Source organism: Dreissena polymorpha, chromosome 1 (genome assembly GCF_020536995.1).
Source record: "Dreissena polymorpha isolate Duluth1 chromosome 1, UMN_Dpol_1.0, whole genome shotgun sequence".
Taxonomy (NCBI): Eukaryota; Metazoa; Mollusca; class Bivalvia; order Myida; family Dreissenidae; genus Dreissena; species Dreissena polymorpha.
This window is the reverse complement of record NC_068355.1, coordinates 20,694,375-20,705,236: the sequence shown is the minus strand read 5'-3', so window position 1 is coordinate 20,705,236 and position 10,862 is coordinate 20,694,375.

Sequence of the window (10,862 nt, the reverse complement as noted above, 5' to 3'; positions counted from 1 at the left end):
ACTTCGCATGATACAGTTGAGAATATATTTTATGAAGGCTGACAATACATGTGACCTCTATAACAAATTTGGATTTTGAATTTGAACTAGATCCTTGCTTTTGATATCGTGTTAACTAGCTCAACATTTGTCGATATATATTAATCGATTCCGACCGATATATATTAATCGATTCCGACAAAGTTTCATTAAGATAGAACATAACATATGACCTATTGAGTGTTTAAGTTATATATAAAAGACGCACTTGTTATGACACAAGACAGACAAAAAGCGATCATAAAATAGCTCACCGTAAGAGTCTTGTGCTCAGGTAAGACAACATGCGATATCACAAATATCATAAACTTCAGGTAAAGCTATATAACAGTTAGTCATATTTCAATGTATATCCATATTAAACCAAGCAATTCATTTCCTAAAACTGAAAAATGTAAAAAAAAGTATAAAAAGTTTCAAATCTATGCCCACATGTTTATTCTTGGGATATACAAGGCATTACCACAGAAAGGAAATAAATGGCACGCAATAATTAACCGACTATTGCTATTATACATACAAATGAAAATTTATATTCAAAGTTTGCATTTATAAAGCTAATTATAAACCAAAGTTGACTACTCTTATTTGAATAAAATATTGACCTAGTTGTATCCGTATTGATCAACTACTTCTTATGCAATCAGTCATTTATACGACGATTTTTCGTTAAATATTTAAGCAACATACTAGCAAAAGAGTCTCAACATGAGACATACATGCTTCAACAAGATGAGATACATTCGTAAAGTGATTGTCTACATACACGCTATTTAAGGCATTTTTATTTTAAACCATGTTTCTATATATACCAGACTATGCAAAACGTTTTTGGAAATGAATAGTCAGCCACAACATCGACTTACAAGGTTGGGAAATAATAGTTTGTTTTCATCATGTGGTTGAAAATACAACTCATCAGATGAAACAGTTACGTCAGACATGATCAGTTATCAGGAACAAACTACCATACCTTTAGAATGCAACATTAATTTTTTGGCCAATTATATAATTGATTTGCACTAATTGTTTGGTGTGTAATACTTAATCATATTCTTAATGCATTGTATTTTGTCATGTTTAGTTGTTGTATATGACATTCAAACACTTTTTGGAATATAAGGTAAGCGGTTTTTTTAAAGCAATCATGGATGTCTACGACATAGATTTCTAAATTTGTGCATGCGACTCGAACGAATTATACCATAAGAATAAATAATAGATATTTTAAAAGTATCATATCGTTTTAAAAAGCGAGATAATGCAAGAATTTACACAATACAAAACTAAAATCTATATAAATACGGAATTGACACATATGGCACATTTCAATTGTATTTCAATGATTTCAATTCAATGATTAGTTGAAGACAGCAGAAAATTATGTAACTCATAAAATAATAAACACAATGACTCGATTGATCATGATTTAATCGTGCATAATTCATGATGTTTGTATTAATGCTCTTCACGCTTAACTTTCTCGCCGTCATGCTTTCTTGTCCGACCATAGACAGAATATCCCCTTGCAATTTAGCACAAGTTTTCAAATTGGTCATGGTTATATTGACGACCTTACATTGCTTGAGCAGATTCCATTTTGACGAGTGTTCACTTTTAATATTTGTCTTTTTCCAATACACAGTAACAGCACTTTTAAATAAAAATAAATTGATTGTGTAGGAATGTGACATGTTTTATTCGTAAGGGGGCTGATTGCTAGTTTCTTGTTTGTAACAATGAGAAGGTAAATTACTGGCAAGTTAGGTCTCCGTTTTCCGAACTTCAGTTTTTATAACAACTCCCCTGTTGTCAACTTATGCTGGTTCGGAAGGCAAACTCTGGTCATCAAGTGTCCATTCTAATACTAAATTACGTTGTTCTTCCGTTTTTCCCCTGCCCTCGCCCGTGGAATGTAGACCGTCCTCGTACCAGTTAAAGGTCAAACCTCTGTGATCTGAAATGATATAGTTTGAAGTTGCGTTTGTGTTCTGTGTTATTATACATGATATCTCCTTAGTCATTGGAACATTTATTATTGTCGTTATCGTTGACAAAACACTTGTTAATGTCCATTCAGTTGGCGTTGATGACAAAAATATTTCATATGTTTGTGTTGAAAGAAAGAAATTGGTTTATAACCAATATTTTATATATTTTGAAGAAGATGGACGGCAGAAATGTTACTATACAAACAGGAGTATCAGAGGACCTTTAATAAATACAAGAGGTCATAACGCTGCTCTCCGGAGACCCCAACGAGCTTAACTGATTTGAGTAGGTTATGTCCATTAGTGTAACAAAACTTTCATAAGGGGACCGCAATTAAGCTATGTTTTGAATGAACCACAATCATTTTAAAACTCAATCCACATATAATAATATAAGACATATACAATAATAATATAAGACATATACAATAATAATATGTTTCTGGTAAGCTTGCCGACCCACTGCCTACTCAGAAGAATTAATGTCCGATTTGTTAAAACCTCTCCAAAATCGTTCTTAATTTTTATTTTCAAAGTAAGTCATGGCAATATTGAATCAACTTGAGCAACTTTCGTACAAAAACATCATCAACAACACGAGTAAGCGTTTTTTTAATTCCATTTTTCATCAAATTAAAATTTAAATATTGAAATAAAAGACAAACAGTTATAATTGTTTAACATTTAAAAATAGATAATCATTCGCTACATTAATTTTTTCTTTATAAATTAACGGTGCTATCAGAAGGGTTTATTTGGCTGGCAAAGCGTATAAGTCAGAAGCAAGCGGACGATTAACAATAAACTAACAAAAATGGCTTCTTGTGTGTCGCATAGCACGTGTCTGAGTGTCACGTTCGATTGTGGAGCACCGATCCTTATGAAAGTGGACTTAGTTACTTCAGTCCCTGATTCGCAATTAATCGGACATTAATGATTTGTTAATTAACGGATCTCAACATGGCGGATCGGAAGGAAAGCTGTTTTAAATATCGCGTTATATTTGCAGCAATACGATTTAAAATATACTAATTACTGTATTAGTGAAATAAATTTAAGTCTTGTTAAAAAAAACTCAACCCAGAAACCCATGTATTTCAGACTCGTTATCAGAAACAAACCATTGCTGTTAGGTCTTACACGTTTTGAAAATTATGAGCACGTTTTACGACGAGTGAATATACCTTTTTACTTCTAGATCTTTAGAATGGTTTTACCATAGCCACATAAGGAGACGTCTTGAGTGCCATGTTTTTTAATGTATAAATGAATCAATTCTAACTAATCAGAGCAACCATTTAAATAAATGTAAACATCAAATTTCATGAAGATTACGCTTAATGCTTGTATAATTAGTATCCATGCGAAACATTATCTTTAATTTTACATATTGACCTAGTTTATTATCCCACATAACCCACTCTTGAACGCTTCTGAGAAATCTATGGGGACAACGTTATCAGAAAATTTCAAAAACGTTGTGAATTAATGACGAGTGTCCACATGCTTTCGTTTTGAATCTGACCATGAGACTTTGTTTTAATCCACCAAGTGTCATACAGATTGGACAATGAATATGGCCTCTATTAGTTTCAAATGTATTTATTTTATTCATGCTAGTGCCCTAATTATCGACCCCACTGAAGAATTATCATTTGGAAAATATATTTATGTTCTGAAATTTTTTCACGAAGATTGGGCAAACCATGTGGATAGTTCACACGCGTTTACGCTAACCAAAGTGAATCAGTTTCTAAATTTGCCGATATATGATTGGGGCAAATGTTTTGAACATCATCAATTCAAGTTAAATTCCGATTGTGTCATAATGTAACCTCTTTTGTTAATCCGCTTGTTAAAAATTGTGTCTGGTGACCCTGTTTTGACCCCGCATGCCCCATATTCGATCTAAGCCAAGATATCATTCGAGCAAATGGTCTTAAAAAGTTCAATGAAGCCTTGGTAATAACAGTTACCTTTACCAGTTTTCACATGGTGTTTGACATAGTTATTTAGTTGTTAGTCCACGTAACTCAGCTTTTAACTCGGCCGTGATATCATTTGACAATTGTTCTGACCAAGTTGCGTTAAGGAAATGAATGTAGCCTCGAGAGTGTTTACCAGCATTTTTGATAAGCTTAAAATAGTGTTTTACCCAACACGGCCCCAAGTTTTGAACTCTATCGATTTCATTATTTAACAAATGTTCTAACCAAATTAAATAAAGATGTTACTATTAATTTAAACTTTATAGTATTCATAAGCTTTTTCTTTAACTTCACAAGAGTGGACTAGTTTTTTATCTCACGTGGTAAGTTTTGTATTCGATTAAGATATCATTTTGCAAATGTTCGTACAACGTGTCATGAAAATAAGGCAATACATCTGGAGTGTGTTCACGTGTTTTTGTTTAATACGGCACGGACAGCTAGTATTTGATTCCACATAAGCCAGTTTCGAACTCAGCCGGGAGAGCATTGAGAAAAATGTTTTCACGATGTTTTATGAAGATTGGGCAATACATGCACCCGCTATAGTGTTCAAAAGCATCACCACGTTGTTCTCATGTAAGCTATTAAAAGGGCGTAAATAATGGGAAGTTTGTATTGAATAATATCTCAATATTGTTTCTATATTTAAGAGGTAAGCATTATTATAATAAATATCAGTTATTATATTTGTAAAGATGACGTTGTAAGCATGTACAAAAAATTGACCCTTCACCTGCACCACACGTTTCATTACCTTTAAAATTCGGATAAACGGTATATTGCTGGTTCTTCCAGGTAAAGTCGAGGTATTCCATTTCCCACATTGAGTCTGCTTTGTTAGTGACTAGGAAAGATTTGTACCACAGTCTCGCCTTATGTTAGGGGACAAACGGGACGGATTGGTTGTTCTTCTTCACTTCAGCTAACCAGTCTGCAAATGAAGAACTAACAAGTCTGCAAAAGAACCTGTCTGAAAGTAGTGGATAAGCTATTCTACGAGTGTAAATAACGTCACATGACATGCAACGAATGCATAGTTCACATCCCCTGTACGTCGATTATTCAAATGCAGCAGGTATAAACAAAACATTCTTACTGCCTTATGTAGACAGTTTTTTCTGCCAATATTTATACGTAGGTATGTTTTTGTTTTGTGCCATTTAAAGCATGCTACAAATGAATATGTTTCACATACGAAATATGCAGTTTCATTCTTTTTCACTATGCTACTCTTGGCAGTGTTAAACAGTTTGACACAATGTCTTGCAAAAGTTCTTATGGTAAACGCAAAGGTATATTGATGTGAAAACCTGTGTTTCATTAAACACCATATTAGTATTATGATTGTTTGTAAAAGTTATAACTTCATTTCTTTTGCTTTTCTTGGTAAGTTATAACTTTTTGAACTTAAACTAGGTTGTCTTGATGGTCATTTCCCTAGAAATGGCCTCTAACAACATGTTTCTATATTTTCTCTTTATGTTCAATTTTTCATTTTTTAAATTAATATGTTTCAATATCATTAACTAGAATGGTAACTTAGTTTTAAGATTTGAATTAGTGACGTAGTTTTAGACGCAAGTAGCACAGATAAGAATTATCATAGATATTTCCAAATAAGACATTCGTACTAAGCGTCATCTACATTGAGACATTAATGTAGCCATTTGAGTAAAAACACAGTTTTTCAAAGATTTCACATAGCGAATATGTTTTTGTTTTGCCGCATGTAACCCAGCCTCGGCCTAATAAACGTAAAGGTCAACTTTGTGACAGTTTTATCGTGATAAAGTAATTATTGTGGTTTCTTCTATATTTGCAAGTTGTTTTTTTTAAAGATTTTACGTGGTAACATTGGTTTGGGACGCACGTGACCCAGATTTGAACCCACAAATGTCTTTAAAAGTGGTGACCGCTATTATGAAGTAAAAATAAAGTAAAGGTCGCCGTGGTGTAATGGATATGGTGTCCGCCTAGCGACCGGGAGGTCACGGGTTCGATCCCCACCGTGGGAGCGTTCTTTAGATCTCCCCAAAGACACCAAGTACTGGTTCTAGGCCCAGGAAACGGACTCGAGAGCGTTTATATAAGCATAAGGCTTTCGATGCAATCGAGCTAAAATAAATAGGTTTAAACTAAATTAAGTAAAAACATGTTGTTTTTTCTTGAGTGCAGACGCGATTTTTGATAAAGGCTTAGACTTGGAGACCTAATTTCTAAATGCAACATACTTGGCCTGGTTAATTACAAGATAAAGTTTTTACCAAGTGTCATAAGTCGTTAATGTGGCCTCTAAAGTGTAACAATGGTTTTCTAAGATTTAATCTGGCGACTTTTTTTTCGACGGACACGACAAAGATTCTAACTCGGCCTTCGTATTGCCTATATAAACAATCTCACTAATTTGCATTAAAATTGGGTTAAAAATGAGTCCATTAGAGAGGTAACAAACACATCACACGACAACGGACGCACAATAGCTCACCGTAAGTACGATGGTGAGCTTAAAAGGAGTTAATAAATACGTATTTAGTATTACATTTGTAGCTATAGTTTTACATTGGCTCCTTACGTTTAATTCCTTAAATGGACAGCATACGTAATATAATTATATATAAGATTGCTCCTTAAATATAAACGTATCAGGAAATTGTTCTCCAACCCTCCATTACATGATGCCAGTTACAGAAAAGCTGTAAAAATGACTAAAAAACAACATTTAGGACTTGCTCAACGCTTTATAAGTCTTTAATACAAGAGGTTTGGATAACAACATCCGTTTACGTTCATGTTTTAGGAGCACCCAATTATATGTAAGATAAGTAAATATTAAAAAATATATATTTATGCAAGTCGTAAGAAGGCGTTTGTATTTGTTTGAATCTATGCGAAACTGTTAAACTAGATATTGTTCTAAAAATCTTTGAATAATTTGGTATTTTTCCTTTGATAGTTGGACAACCAATCTTGTTTTATTTAATTTGTCTAAAATCCTTGTTTTATCCATTTTACATTATATGAGCGACAGTAACACTAAGAAATAATTTTGATGAACGAAGACACATGTAGTGTATATTCATACTAGAAAGGCTGCAGCAAAAGATAATTCTTAGCAAATTTAAAATGTGCATGATAATTAGGCATAATTGCATAAAGTATTGACATTTTAACTGTTTTTTTTAACATTATCAAATAAGTTTATTTCATGTACCACAGCTATTAACAGTTCCAAATCGTTCCAAACAGAGCGTTAAGCCTACCAAAACATAATTTCGATATGACCGATATTATACATTTTTAAACATTAATTTCAAATTTGCAGACATGCTCTACCGGACATTTGACACTTCAAAATCATGCCTATTATCAAATGATAGGCCTTAATTGTAAATATGTTCGACTAATAATTACAATATTGTACAAAATATGTAGCTTAGTATTATGTATCACCAAATTGAAACAAACATTTGAAAACGATCATTATTTATAATGGTATTCAGACTTATTCGGAATGTTCTCCCATTATTACTAAACAGAGTAACCAACATTCATTCACTGTAATTGTCGTATAATTATGATTATGTAGGAACCACACGTTAACAATTGTTAAATTTGTTTTCCATGTTTTTTTTCAGTAAGATGGTAGGCTTTGTTTTACACAAACAGCTGTCAACTATACAGAGGTGACGACAGCTGATAATATATTGAGGACAATGTTTGCACAATACAAAGTAGTGTTCCCGTAATCAATCTGTTTTGAACATATCGGATTTAGCTCAAATATGACATTTGATTTGTTTGTCAATCTGTTGCATCGTATAACGAAGAATGCAACCCAATATATGCCTCAATTCATTATTCGCGCGGACATAATGGAAATCGGATATAAGAACTAGACCGTGATAAAATGCAATATGAGACGAGCAGTCTTGACACATATTTTTTTTTAATGCAAGGCGTACATACTTTGTTAAATGATTGCATTTACGTTTTAAATGTAATATGGTATAACCTACCTCCTATGTCTTGTCGGATCATTTAATTACTTGCCTGTGAGGAAAACGACAAGACACATCGAAACGCCGGAATACCATTGCTCGTGTTTACCAACAAATGATATGACTCAAAAATAAAGATTACACAATTAATTCGATCCCAGAAACATACAAATTGAACATATAGAGAATACCGATTTAGCTCATAACATATTGTTTATAAGGCGAATAATATTATCATTTGAGCTTAATGACCAGTAGGCTGACAATACCATTGTTTATGGAACATAACAATTTTTAACATAAACTGTATTTGTGGACTAAAGTTTTAAATTTGGATGATTAATACGGACCCATGTTTTTAACGTTTTACTAATTAACTTAGATCAAATAACTGTGCAATCACAAGCTGCCTGTCCGGTTCCTTTACACTATGGTCAGCGCACTTAACCTATTCAACGTTTACGAGTGGAAACAGAAGTGACATTGTCATTGATTGATCTTGACAAAACTGACCCGAACTGCATAAGCTATGTCTGCGTGTTAGCAACTTATGCATAAAAACTTAAGTGAAATACATCATTTGAATTCTACGAAATACCGTTAGTGCTATCGTGGAGATTAAAATCCAGAGGGCGACAATGCGATAGTGCGATAGTACGATGGCGACAATGCGATAGTACGATGGCGACAATGCACGTAACATTAACATACACGTAACATACACAACATTTTGCCTGTTAAGGAAATGTGTTACACGCTTCGGGATTCGAGACTTTTTATTATTAAGAATTCATACGGGTCTCTATCGTTCAAGTAATATACCATGAAACGGAAGATACTATTTGTTTTGCTGTAGTCGCGATTTAGAAGAAGTGTACCATTTGTCCATGCAGCATTACTATCAGGCGGAGATTGCTAGATTAAAGTTTTAACATTTGACCATCAGTATATACATGCAAATCTCTAATTTGGATCTGGTAATGCATATGTTCTAAAAATGTTGCAAACTCTAAAAGAATATGCACTACATGTCAGAAAATATTTTACCGTGTAATACATGTATATCACTCTCATGTGTATGTTACGCAGACTGAATACGTTTGAATAATTGTTTGCATTTGTCTGTTAAAAACATAACCTGAACAAACTGACCACTGATATGTTGCATTTAATCACATTATTTTCTCGATTATGCATTCTGTACGGATCTCGAATAAAACGCGTTTCTTGTGTGTCTTTTTGATTATGGAGAACCAATATAACTCTACAAAATATATACTTCACAACTAATTTGTCATAAAGCTTTCAATATAACTATCAAACTTACGATAACAATTTTAAATAAACATTAAATGCGTAAAAATCTAATAAATCTTTCAACTATCGTGTGTTTACAAATAATCAAATTCATGAATTAATGACCATCTCCTCGAGGCCGATACAAGGCGAATTTATCAATGTTCATCAAAAGCAACACTTGAAACTAAAGATGAACTACAAAGATAATTCAACAAACAATAAAAACCTATCAAAGGACCCGATGGCTGATTAGACAATAAGATGCCGATACTGGTTGTTATGTGTACCTGTAAGTACAAGTGGTGTAAATTAAACTCTTAAGGCCCGGTCACACCGCCAAAACTTTGCTTGAGCGTTCCTGGAGCGGTGAAAAACAATCATCACCGCTCGCTACCGTTCACGACCGTTAAACAGAAGTTGGCCCCCGTTAAGGCAACGCCGTATTCGCTCGGTCACCGCTGATGGTTCCTCCTACCGCTCAGAAAGTTTTGAGCTGCACAAAATATTTCGAGCGGTGAGGAGCGGGCAATTTTCCGCTCCGACAAAGTTCACCACCGGTCCACCAACGCCCAGTCAAAGTTTGGCACCGCTAGACGCAAGTTCGTGGACGTTTGGGTCCGCAAGGCCAACGCAGAAATCTTGAATGCTGGACAACCGCTGCTTTGCCAGCTTTTCCCGGGCGGTGATTAAACGTTGCACAAACTTTGGTGGAGCGGTTGTAAGCGTTTTTCGAACGGACACGGAATTGCTGGAACGGTGTCGGGCGTTGAAGTAGCGATCCATTGCAGTGATGAACTTTGGTTTGGCGTTGGTATTGAGGTGTTGGAGCGGGACCAGAATTTGGCTATAAATACGGGGAGAAATGAGTCAGGAGCCCATTTTAAATCGAGCTACCGTTGAGTGCAGACCTCATTTCAATTTGCTCAGTTACAGTAAAAGTGTTCTACCATGGATGCTGTGAGACTTGTTGTGATTGGTGCACTAGTCCAGCAGCAGAATCAGAACCTCATCAGATTGCAACAAGCTGTTGACAGAAGGTGAAGAGAGAAGAAGGAGAGACAGAGTTGTGTGAGTCAGACAGTGGATACTGAGAAGGCCTTAACATGGACTGTATCACAAGATTCTTGGAGGCTGCTGCCTCTCCATCTCCAGCCTTCCACTTCTTTTGTCTACGTGGCATGATGAACTTCAACTATCGACTTCTATCAAAAATTATCAGAACGTCTATCAACGTTCCGTAGTCAGAAGCGGTTTGCCGCTATATCAACTATAAACTCCCGCCGAGCCGACGCGCGCATGCGCAGAACGCCGCTCTATCAACGCTCGCGTCACCGCTAAACCAACGCTCGCTACCGCTCGCTACCGTTAAACCAACGCTAAACCAACGCTGGCTTCAGCGGTGCACCGCTTTGGCAACGCCCGTGTTTTCGATTTTTTTCCCATTTTGTGCGCGGTGACGAGCGTTACCGAAATTCGGCCCCTCTTCATACCGTTCAAGGAACGCTCCAGCAAAGTTCTGGCGGTGTGACCGGGCCTTAAAGGCC